Raw genomic sequence first — 13,515 nt, 5'->3', positions numbered from 1 at the left:
CTGGGTGGCGCAGCGGTTTAGCGCCTGCCTTTGGCCCAGGGCGCGATCCTGGAGACCCGGGATTGACTCCCACCTCCGGCTCCCGGTGCATGGAGCCTTCTTCTCCCTCCTCCTGTGTCTCTGCCTCTCTCTCTCTCTCTCTCTGTCTCTCTGTCTCTCTGTGTGACTATCATAAATAAATAAAAATTTTTTAAAAATGACACATCACAGCCTTTCTATTTTTAGGAGTGTTAGATAGTGTTTCAACACCATGCTCAAAGGCCATTTTAAACAGTGAAATCACCATCTAAAAAACAACAAAAAATCCAACCCACAAATATGCAAAAAATGTGACACTCAATAGACTGGGAAAAGAACACTTGTTTATGAGTGTGAGAACCAAAACAAAAAGACAGAGTATAGTCTTGGTCTTCAGCTGGGAAAGTGCATGTTGGGCAACTTAAACCTTCCCCTACCCTCCCTATGGCTGCAAATGATGCAAAAGCACTGCTAGTATAAATTTTGGAATCACAAATATATGTTAGAAAGCAAGTGAATTACAAAATAGAATTTGTAAATAAGGAAGTTTAACTACACATGAAAAAACAATGGACAAACATTGGACACTACATACCACAGGCGGAAAAGAAACAAATGAACAAACTTACCTCCTAGAGGTAGTTTTCAGGCTGCAAAGAAAAAAATAGAAAAGGAATGCATTATTGAGTTGAAGAGACAGACACAGTTCAGCAGAGCTGATGCAGCTAGAAATTATGAGGCAGAATACTAGAAAACAGGGACATATATGCACATGCACATACATACACATATACAAAGAGTTCTAGACATCAGCTGAGGAATCCTCTGTGTCTTTGATGGAGTAGTGACTAACGTCAATGCCTGGAATCTACGTTTGGAAAGAACATCCAGAAAGCAATCAAACAATTCTCAGAGCTTACACAGGGATGGGTACAATGCGTGTTTCTTCAGCCAAAGTGAAGGGGCCTCCTTCTGTATGGAGCATTAGAATGAGTCCTCAAAAGATGTGGCCACTCACTCTAGTGGAGAAAATTAGCCCAAGAGTAGGGACTGCTATGTATATGCCATACCCAAGATAATAAGTAAGCCTAACAGAATTGAAATAATCTGCATGTAACTGCATACTTGTTCAAAATTCAACATTTCTTAATGCACGGAAACAAACTCTAGTGCTCAACATATAAATTTACTATATCTGGTAATCAATAGAAACTTACCAAAGAAGTAGGAACATACTCATAATAGAAGGAAAATTAATCAATAGTAACAGGCACAAAAAGAAGAAACAGTGTAATTACAAGACAAGATCTGAAAGCAACCATAGATGAATAAAGAAGAATGAAGAAGATATAGATATAAATATAGATATAGATATGTATATGATGGAATATTACTCAGCTATAAAAAAGAATGAAGTCTTGTCATTTGTAAATACATGAATGGACCTATAGAGTATAAAGCTAAGTGAAATAAGTCAGTTAGGAAAAGACAAATACCATGCAATTTTCATTCATATGTGGTATTTAAGAAATAGAACAAATGAAAAAAACACCCAAAATAAGAGACAAACAAAAAAACCAGACTCTAAATACAGAGAACAAACTGGTGGGTGCCAGAGGGGAGGCCAGTGGGAGTATGGATGAAATAGATAAAGAGAATTAAGAATACTCTTGTCTTGATGAGCACTGATAAATGTATAGAACTGCTGAATCATCATATTGTACACCTGAAATTAATATAACACTGTATATTAATTATACTTCAATAAAATAGTAAAATAAACTGCTATTAGGGTATTATAAATATACTTAAGAATGTAAATGAAAATATAAACATAATAAAGAAATAGAAGATACAAAAATGATTCAAATGGAAATTTGAGATGAAAAATTTAAAATCTAAGAGAATACATAGGAGAAATAGACAAATAATAGAAATTTCAATACTCTTCTCTCAGCAACTGATAGAACAAGCAAGCAGACAAAAACTTTTATAGTGATATAGCCCTATAGCTATTAAAAAATTTTAATTCATAATTAAAGATTCTCCCCAAAGAAAATTCCAAACAGCTTAACCAGTGAGGTATATTAAATATCTAAGAAAAAAGTGTACTAGGTTGATAGACATTCTTTCAGAAAATAGAACTGAAGGCAACATCTCCCAGTTTGTTAAATAATGACAGCATTATTCTGCTAGGAAAACCAGAAAAAAAAATAAGAAGAAAACTATAGACATATACATAAAAATGCTTAACAAAGTAACTGTAGCAATATATAAAATAGATAATATAGCATGACTTGGGGGGGGCAGATTATAGAAGGAATGCAAAATTGGCTTAATATTCAAAAATAAAACAATGTAATTACTATAATAATAGAATTTTTGAAATAACATGTGATTATCTCATTAGGTGCACCAAAGCATTTGAGAAAATTCCAACACATGTTCATCATAAAAATTCATAGCAAAATGTGAATAAAAGGGAACTCTTCAAGCTGATAAAAGATACAAAGAAAATCTTCAGTTAACATCTTACTTAACAGTGAAATACACAATGATTGCTTTGATCCCCTAAGACTGATAAGGTAAGAGGGTCCATTCTCATCTACTCCACTTATATTTGTCTTGGAGAACTCAACAGTGTAATAAGGTGATGAATAACAACAACAAAAAAGCATACAGATAGAAAAGAAAGACATAAAATTTCTAAATATGCAGACAACATTATTTCCTAAGATAGCATAAGGAATCTACAAACCAACTATTAGGGTGATTTTAGCAAAATCACAGGTAACAAAAATCAATTTATTATATATCAGAAAAAAATGAAGTTAAATAAACAAGACGATTTACAATGACATCAAAATTTAAATGCTTAGATATAGATTTAACAAAATTTATGTGTAAATTTCTGTGTAAAATATGACACAGAAAACTGTAAAACATTCCTGATAGGAATTAAAGGAGGCCTAATTTCATAGAGGGATATAACATATTAAACAGAACAGAGCACTCAATATCCATAAGATGTCAAATGTCCCCAAAACTGATCCATAGTCTCAACATAATCACAATTAGGAAATATGACTTACTGATTTAATATTTTTATGGAAAGTCACTGAACTTAGAATAGGCAGAAAAGAAAGAGAGGAATGAAAGAACAAATTTGGAGAACTTCCAGTATCTGCTACCAAAACTTACTAGAAATAAGTCAGTCAGAGCAAGACAAACACCATATGATTTCACTTCTATGTAGAATTTAAGAAACAAAACAAAGGAGCAAGAGGAACAGAAAGAGAGAGGGAAACCAAGAAAAAGATTCTTAAATGTAGAAAACAAATTGATGGTTACCAGAAAGAAGATGGGTAGGAGATGGGGTGAAATAGGTGGTAAGAATTAAGGAGTGCATTTGTGATGAGCACTGGGTGATATATGCAATTGTTGAATCACTATGTTGTATACCTGAAACGAATATAATATTGTTAGGCTCACTAATTGTAATCTAGATAAAACCTTAAAAACATTTTTACTAGACTGCTACAATTACTAAAAGAGTGTAGTTCTAATGTAAAACAAATAGATTAATAGAGTAATGTAAAGTCCAAAAGTAGATCCACATTGATGTAATTACTTGATTTTTGACACAAGCATTAAAGCACTTCAAAAGTCAAAGAAAAATCTTTCAATAAATAATGATGAAACAACTGGATACCCATATAGAAAAAGAAAGAAAAAATTTTGATTATTACCTGACATGATATGTGAAAGTTAAATACAGAATTATCATAAAAGTAAATCTAAGAGCTGAAGTGGTATAAGAAACAGGAGAACATCTTTGTGAACTTGGGTTAGGCAAAGATTTATAACAGGACGCAAATAGCTTGAACTATGTAAGAAATATTCATTAAATTGGTTTCAGTAGAAATATTCATTAAATGGACTTCAATAAAACAAAAAAAAATTTGTACTTCAGAAAACAATTATAAAAAAAAAAAAATGAAAGTGCCAGGCATGGACTTGGAGAAAATATTTTCAAAATACACACACATTATAAAAAATATTGTTAAAAATTATTCTGCTACTTGTTAAAACAGTAGGGAAGACCTTGTTCAGAACTATTTCAAGTGGTGTTAGGATTATCACAACTAAGAGAAATCTGGCCCAAATCTAAATAAATACAGCAAAGATAGCTGGGGGCTTACAGACATCAAGCAGGTGAAGGGGTTGGTGGATTGAAAATCACTTTTGAAGGGATTTAAGCGTAGGGGTATTCTTGCTAAATTGTTTTAAGACCATCTTGTCTGTACAAGATTCTTGCTGAAGGCAGGCCTAGGGCTTAGACACCAGAATGGAGAGTGAGGAATTTGATTAGATATCAAGGGTGATCAGATATCAAAGATAGAGGATTCTCTGTCAACTAATTTAGCAACATTCTTGCCCCAACTGGACTGTGAGGGCTGAAGACAGGGCCCAAGGATGAGGCCCAATCAGAAAGAGAGCCAGGAAAAAAAAAAAGAAAGAAGAAAAAAAAAGAAAGAGAGAAAGAAAGAAAGAAAGAAAGAAAGGAAGGAAGGAAGGAAGGAAGGAAGGAAGGAAGGAAGGAAGGAAGGAAGGAAGGAAGAAAAAAGAAAGAGAGCCAGGAGCGCTATGGCAGAAGAGGTGAGGTCAGAGGAAGTGTCAGGGGCAGGCCGAATGTCTGGGGCACTCCAAGGCCCCCAGCAGGCCACATGGACCCTGTCATGGCACCCCAGCCAGTGGGTGCTCTAAGCCAGGCTGGAGCCCCTTTTATCCCCCCTCTCGACCCCTGCATCCAGGCCTCACAGGGCTGCTGAGTCACCCTGAGCTCCCTCTGGGCCCATTGAGCAGCTGGGGCTAGTGTTTTTCTCTGGTCTCAGGGCAAGAGAACACCCTGATGAAGGCCAGTGTCCTGATTGCACCCACCCTGGGCAGCTGCAAGAGATCATGGGCTCCCTCTGCAGGAGCAGAGGAGACAGCTTACAGGTCATTTATAATTTTGACATGACCTTGAGCAGGTTTGCATGTAATGGAAAATGAACTTCTTTCAACATTCTAGATAGGAGCAAGATCACCAGTGAGCAGTCTTGGAATGAGCTCAAAAGGCTCCCTCACCGGTATTACCCAGTTGAGAATCACCCACACTGGACCATCATAGAGAAGTTACTTCCTATGGTGGATTGCTCAACCAAAGCACATGATCTCCCATGCCAGCAAAAATTCAGAAGTTTCAGATAGTCTAGGTAGTTAGAGAGCCCAATGAAATGCTTAGGAAGGGATGTGAGACGTTCTTCAATACCCGCTACCAAAATAACATTCCCCTTTTCATCTTTTCTGGAGGCATTGGTGATATCCTGGAGGAGATCATCCAACAGATGAGTGTTCCACCCCATCATCCACAATGTATCTAATTACATGGACTTTGAGAAAGAAAGTTTCCTACAGGGATTCAAGGGCCAGCTCATATGCACACACAACAGAACAGCTCCATTTGTGAGAACTCCTGGTACTTCCAGCAGCTTCAGAGCAAAACCAATATCCTCCGGCTAGGAGACTCCATGGGGGACCTCATTATGGCTGATGAAGTTCCAGGTTTGGAGAGCATTCTTAAGATTGGCTTCTTAAAAAAAAAAAAAAAAAGATTGGCTTCTTAAATGACAGGGTGGAAGAGTGGTGGGAGTGCAACACAGACTCCTATGACATTGGATGTGGTCAACAGGCCACATTGTGGGTATTGGTTCATGACAGGGGGCTCCTGAGTGTGCAGGCATGGGGCTAGGGGCTCGGGGCTGCAGCTCGTGGAGAAGAGGGAAACTTACCTAGAAGCCACCCTGCAGGGAGCACTGTTCCATTCTGTGTGTACAAAGAAGAGTACAGGGTGGGACACTTGCAGAGCCCATGTTCCTCCCTCTTTTCATAGCACCTTCTGCTGTATTCTCCAGAAGCAAGTGGGAGTCCCTACCAGGTAGGAGCACCAATTAGATGAACACAGGACTTATGATGATAGCATTTTAGAGGCCAACTGGTCTAGGGATTCTTTTTTCACCAAATGTTTAAACATGGGAAGCTGTTCTTCAAACAAATCTAATGTATGAAGCAGATCAAAATTTTAAAACAAAACAAAACAAAACAAAAATGAGGCTAGAAGATTCTGTCTGAAATTTGGTCAAAGAGAGTCCTTGTCAACAATTACAACTCAATGTCAAGAAGACAACTAGATTCTAAAAAGAAAGATCTGAATGAAAATTTAACAAAAGTTAGTAAAAAAAAAAAATCACAAATAACTCAAAAAGTATCCAACAGTGTTATTCCTTAAAAATTCAAATTAAAACCACAATGAGATACTAGTTCATACATAAAGGGGTTTAAATTAAAGTGCTGACTTAGATGTGGAAAAAGTAAAAATCTTGTATTTTGCTATTGGAAGTGCAAAATGATAACTACTTTGTAAAATATTTTGGAACTTTCTCAAAAAATTAAATATGTGTTTACTATATAACACAGAAATCCCATACCTATATGCTTACCAAGACAAAGAAACATATGTCTACACAACAATTATACATGAACGTTTAGAATAGTTTTATTAGCCAAACCAAAAAACAACTCAAATGCTCAACTGACAAATGGATAAATATACCGTGTGTATCCATTCCATGGAATACTCCACAGCAATAAAAAGAAATGAACTTGTTTGATGACAATTCTCCATGGGTTTTCTATACTTCTAGTGGCAACTTTTTTCCCAGACTGTCTTTTAAAGGTTGTTTTTATGAAAAACAGCCTGAGACAACAAAGATAGTGTCTGTATTGTGGTGCTGTTTCCTGACTAACATAATGAAGATAATGTCTTCCTCCATGGTTAAAATTAGGCAAGTTTGCTAGCAGTTTTGCTGACAGATTCATAAGCTCACAAGTCTTCCCCTATGTTATAGTATTTAGTTAAATAACTTATTAGATCTGTATTTCTTGATCTTGAGTCTCTACAGATTTCTGTGAAATCTTCTCAATACAGAATTTTTAAATAAAGTATTTCTGGGAGGAAAATCTTTTTTTCCCTATGAAGTATATATTTTAGTTGAACAAAGCCTTTTGATTTTGTAACATTGCAAAGCCAAGTATGCAGAGATTAGTAGGTTCTTGAAAAATTAAAAGTATTTTAAGATGTATTTGGTTAACAGAATAACTTGGGTTTCTCTCCCAACCTTGGCATTTGCCTCATTCTTCACATACCACTGATCTTAAATTACATAATGGACACAGATATAATGGACAGTCGGTCACAGCAGGCAAAAATAGATTCACCCAAACAACTAATTACATTCAAGACATTCTTTTCTGTTTGTAACAAACAGAAGCTTTGCCTGCATTTGACTAGTTCTGAATTTTTCCATATATTGATATTTTTTTAAAAAGAATATTTTTAAGGATAGGTACAGCAATAGTAATGTAATATAACTTGATTTTACATAGTACTCTTAGGAACTGAATTAAAGTAATGCTACTTTAATTTGTAGGATACTAGACAATTATGTGCAAGTTTCCAAATTAAACCAATAGACCAAATCCTGCCACAAGATCTTGGCTTCTCTCAAGAGTGCAAACTCTCCAGCACATGACTCTTCTATGGAGTAGCACTTATAATGAGACATTTCAGATTCTAACAATGGAGTAGTCTGAAGAAAATCTATACTATGACTGAATAACATTGGTTTGCATTCCTGCCTTTGAATTTTTATAGTTCACGTTAAAAAAATGGCAATATGGTATCCATGAAATGTGGTTGAGTGGAACGTTGGGAAAGCTGAATGCTAGAGCTGGTACAACCAATTGCTAGCTGTCAACTTTGTGCCAGTCTTTGCATTTTCTTGACCTCATTTTTCTCATCTGTAGAAGTAGAGAGTTAGAATAAATAACATGCTTCCTCTCATGCTAAAACTCTGAGGTAAAAAATGATTATACAAGCCAATCATCATTCTTTGCATTTTATGTATAAGAACTCAGTCCTCAGAACCATCTTATGAAGTAGGAATTATTATTATGACCATTTTACAGATAAACAGAAGTATTATAATAAAACAACCAACTAATAAGTGAACCTGCCAAACATACGAACCTTTATTTGTATTACCTTGGAATCTTCCCATTTCCTTCCTGCCCATCTCTATCTCAGTCTCATCCTCCTTTCTCAACCTTCCACACAACCCTAAGAGTTATCTCTGGGATTTGTAAAACGTGGATGGATACACACTTGGACAAAGTGACAGAAATTCAGAAAAGAGATGAAGATTGTAGGTAGAGTTTTTAGATTTATCAGCTTCTAGGACAATCCCAAACCCTGACTCTGGATAAACTCTACCATAAGGATCAGACACATAAGAAAAGAGACCTAGGGCAGGAAACACCAATAATAAGTCAGTGGACAAAAAAAGAGCTTGGTGGTGGTGGTATTCCCCACTAGTATATGTTTTCTCTCCACTCCCAGAATGAGGATTGCATTTCCCTGCCCAGTGGGAGTCAGGCTTACTCATGTGACTAGCTTTGGCCAATGACAGGTGGCAGAAGTGAAATGGCAGAAGCTTTCATGTCCAGTTTATTCTTTGCTGGACTCACTTTTCCCTCTGCCACTGTGACCTGCATGTTTCAGAGAGACTGCCTTGACTGCCTGGCTACCTGAAGAGAATGAGACAAACAATGATTATACATCCTAACTGAGAAATCAGTCTTTGTTCTCTTCAGCACTGAGATATGAATGCATTGGTGAGAATAAGAAGGAGGGCCCAGAAAGGTAAAGGCTGAACAAATGGAGAATTGTGTCACCAAATTCACATTTGAAGGCATGGGGAGCAAAGTCAAGAGTGTCAAATGCTAAAAGAGACGGAGTTATAGAAGACAATTGTACCACCTTTTGATCTTATTGAGAGCATTTTCAGTGGAAGAGTAGGGGCTAAATCAGACTGCAGTGGTTGTTGCCAGTGCAAACGCAGGGAAATGAAAATAGTAATATAGAGAACTTTTTTTTAAATTAAGAGAATAAGAGAGATACATAGGGAGATAGAGTTGGGGAACACTGGAGCAATTTGTGTGCATAGGAGGTGACAAGGAGTCTTGTTGTCATAGGTACTAACTTTACCCACTAGTGAATAAAGCATAGGAGACAAACAGAGCATATAGGAGTTGAGGGACTCCATTACGGAGCCAAGCTGCCTGTAATGCAGAAAAGTCATCAGACAGTGGGAGGAGGTATTTAGAACTATATGAATTTTCCTGTTTACAGTTACCTAAATAAAAATTTTGATTAATAAAATAAATTCAACATATTTTCTCTCCAATATACCTTTTCAATAGGTGAAATTCAATTGCAAAGAATTACTTTATTGTTATTACTCAAAACATGATAAATAGTTGCCAATTACTGGGTAAGCATCATAAGGAAGGAGATGGGATTGTATCATGACCCAGGGTGACTTAGAGTACAACATGCAAACATTTAAAATCAAGGAGTTAGTTGTGTATAGTACACAATTACTTTTTTCCTAAACACACACATCTTTTCCAGTGAGTTATGTAGTTCATGCATATCCCTGAATGCCTGTAGTATATGTAGGTCACATCTTTATAATTTGTAATGGGCTTATCTCTAAATACATGAGTGCACAGACCATGAGGCTATAAGGTAACAAACAGGATGTCTAATTACTTGTTTTTCCTTTTTATTTTTTAGAACAGGGGAAGAGACAGAGAGAATCTGAAGCAGGCTCCACTCCCAGTGCAGAACCCGACATGGGGCTCGATCTCACAACCCTGAGATCATGACCTGAGCTGAAATCAGTCAAATGCTTAACTGACTGAGGCTCCCAGGTGCCCTAGTATTTGTTTCTCTTTTAAGTCTGAATCAAAATGGAATCTAAGAGAATCTTAAGTAAGTTATAGGCCAGTACCCACCGTGGAGTTTGAATCCATACTCCACCACTTACTATCTTCCTATCACTAGTGAAGTTACTTTACCTCTTTTTATTTCTATTTACTTATTACCCAGTCATAACTACAGAACTAACACACACATCATATTTATATAAATCCATTTTTTTAAACCCATTTTTAAATTGAAAGCTTATTAACAGGGGTATCTGGGAGACTCAGTCAGTTAAGCATCAGCCTTCAGCTCAGGTCATGATCCCTGTCCTGGGATCAAGCCACATGTCAGGCTCCCTGCTCAGTAAGGAGTCTGCTTTTCCCTCTCCTTCCTGCCGCTCTCCCAGCTTGTTCTCTCTCTCTTTATTTCAAATAAATAAAATGAAATAAATAAAATAAAATAAAATAAATAAAAGAATAAAGTTTATTAACATGCCCAGAAATTTTCTATAAGGAAATTTATATTTAAAATCATTTGTTTGTTGGTAGAAGGTAGAGGACATGGAAGGAAGCTTGCTGAAAATGCAAATCATAAAGGACGAAGGCTGCAATCAGTGCTGAAGTCTCCCTACCTTAATCACACTTACAATGATGGAAAAAGCATGGGGAAGGAATTGAATGGTTTAGTTTTTTAAAAACTAGTATAGAAAGCCCAGAGGGAAAAATGATGAAAAATTGTTTCCCTTGTAGTAGTAATGCTAACATTTTATAAACATTATAGATTTATTCATAACAGTAATAATTCCTAACGTTTATAACATATTTCTTACTTTTTCTAAAAAATGCTGTATGACTAATTTAAAATATGTATGAATTTAAGGTCATTTTAATTTCAGATTAACACTTCAGTTTTTTAAAAATGTGAAAGCAAAGATGAGTGGAACAACAGCTTTTTAAATTGGTCAAATATATATGATACAAGAGGAGTACTTAACTGAGTTTATGTTACTGTTGAGAACAGAAACTGATTCTGAAATTATTTTGTTTCATTGTCCCAATGATTATTATTAAGTCTTGACTTTAATAAGACCCCAATATTAGGAGAATATTTGTGACACTGCACAAATTGTAGAACCATCACTATAGTTTTAATTGGAACATGACTTATAATCACTGTCTCTGTCTGTCTCTTGCACATAAAGACACTGAGGCCTGGAAAGTTTTACTTCATAGAAGATCAATTATTCATACTAAATGTGAAATAAATGACCACAAATAGTTTTAATATTGCAGTATCATTACTTGTTACTTATAAGTAAGGCTGTATTTATAGCCCAGCTCTAGTTTCTAATCTTAATTTTTTCATTTCTATTCTTACCTCATAGAGAAAGAGCCCCCAACTCTATGACTTAAGATTCACGTTAATGACTGCCCTTTTAAAAAATATTTTATTTATTTATTTATTCATGAGAGACACAGAGAGAGAGAAAGAGAGAGAGAGGCAGAGACACAGGCAGAGGGAGAAGTAGGTCCATGCAGGGAGCCCAATGCAGGATTCGATCTCGGGACTCCAGGATCATGTCCTGGGCTGAAGGCAGGCTCCCAACGGCTGAGCCACCCAGGGACCCCCCTGACTGCTTTTTTTGTTCTGTGATTTTACCTCTTTTTCTTCAGGCAAAGATCTCCCAAGAATGTCACAGGATGCTCTGCACATCTGATGCATTGAGAAGGGTACTCTTATTTCACAAAATATGCATGAGATCATTATTAACACATAATTATTTTGAGGAAATAAGCAGAGCATGAATTATAGAACAATAACCAAACGCACAGGTAACTAACTTTTACCCACTAGTGAACAAAGCATAGGAGACAAACAGAGGATATAGGGGTTGAGGGACTTCCATAAGGGAGCCAAGCTCTCTGTAGTGTAGAAAAGTCATCAGACAATGAGAACATGCATTTTCCTGTTTACAGTTACCTGAATAAAAATTTTAATTAATAAAATAAATCAAATATATTTTCTCTCCAATAAACCTTTTCAAAAGGTGAAATTCAAATTGTAAGAATTACTTTATTATTATTACTTAAAACATTATAAGTAGTTGCCAGTATAGAAATGGGAGGTGATATAATGGCATTTGATCTGTGAGTCCATCCACTGAAAAAAAATTGTCCAGATAGAAGGCATTGAAGGTGTGTGTGTCCTTTGTTACTTACAGTATATTTCACTCCAAATGAAACAAAGTGCTAAGGCTCATACACTGCTTGAGTGTCCCTCACAGAACGCCAATTAGCATCTGTGCCCAGTGGCAGCCCAGCTCAAGCACAGTCTATAGGCGCTCACCCATTACACACAGCGGGAAGTTGTATTGCTCTAAAACCACAAGCCACTGCTTTGATGGTTCAGGAGACCTTGGCCTTTTAAACGTATAAACAACCTTTCTTTTCTAATCTGGGCCATTAGAGGGAAATGCTGTGAAAGCCTGTATTCTGAAATAACCAGGTTTGCTCAGAGTCATGACAGTTTTCAATCTTGCTGCCAGTAACAGAAGAATAGTGTTAAACTAAAAATAACATGGGTGCAGAATGTGCCTTGGGCACCTACTGAGGCCTAAAGGGTTTCAGATTAATTTGAAACCAAGCGAAGGTGGATTTTCTCTCTGCTTTGGCCCTTTTGTGGGTATTGTAATCAGGGGGTAAATTCATCTGTCTAATGAGCTCTAGGCACAGAAAGAAAAGAAACTGTGTTCAAGACTAAAACACTCATCAGGCAACCCTATGGCTTTTCTTTTCTATGTTATAATCAGCACTTCTCTACTGATTCTGTGCCATTTCTTAGAGTTTTTTTCCCATTGCTTAGGATTCATTTGCAATCAAGCACTATAATTAAAATTAATTAATTAATTAATATGGTTCAGTTTTTAATACTTTGGAAGGTGCTAACAAATTAAAGACAGATAACGAGTATCATAATCTGGATATCCAATAACAAGCAAGTTAGTTATAATGAATGAAGTTGTAATTTTCACTCATTGTTTTTTGGGTCAATTGAATGGATGGATTATGATAGGTCTGATAAATAAGTCTTTGAATGTTCTGAAAAGCCCTGAAACTTAAGGTGTTTAAACTGTCTTTCCAAAATTAGAGCTATTTGTTAACTCTCATATCATTCCCTGAGTGCCACTTTCTAACATTTGCATCTACCAGAGCCTCAGTTTTGTGCATGTTAAAAGTGAAAGAAAAAAATGCTACACTATGTCCTTCTAAAAACAGAATGAAGCATACCCAAAGTCTGACTTTTAGACTTTGTAGGGAGAAAAAGGACAAGAGTCTGCAAAAGAATAGATGCTCCTTTGGTCTAAATATGAGACTTCAGTCCCACAATTCAATGCAAATCTTTTCCTAGGCAGGACAATGGGAGAAAGACAGAGTGGCCCAGTAAATTAGGGCAATGGAACCATCATGGATGAATCTACAGCAAAAAGCTAGTGCATGACCCATTTGGATAAATCTACAGCAAAAAGCACTCCTGTCCAGATCCAAAGATTGATCATGTAGAAAGATGAAAGATTTTAGAAGAAAGATTTTATAGCTTTATTGATGTTGGTCATTTTAGTACTGTTT

The 13,515-nt window shown here is 36.2% G+C and overlaps 1 pseudogene; it reads left to right on the top strand.

Annotated features, from left to right (window-relative positions):
• The first annotated feature begins 4,665 nt into the window (after positions 1 to 4,665).
• Positions 4,666 to 5,687, top strand: LOC140633114 (7-methylguanosine phosphate-specific 5'-nucleotidase-like; annotated as a pseudogene).
• The last annotated feature ends 7,828 nt before the right edge of the window (positions 5,688 to 13,515 follow it).

The sequence above is a fragment of the Canis lupus genome, chromosome 5 (assembly GCF_048164855.1).
Source record: "Canis lupus baileyi chromosome 5, mCanLup2.hap1, whole genome shotgun sequence".
Lineage (NCBI taxonomy): Eukaryota > Metazoa > Chordata > Mammalia > Carnivora > Canidae > Canis > Canis lupus.
This window is presented reverse-complemented; position numbering and strand designations above follow the sequence as displayed.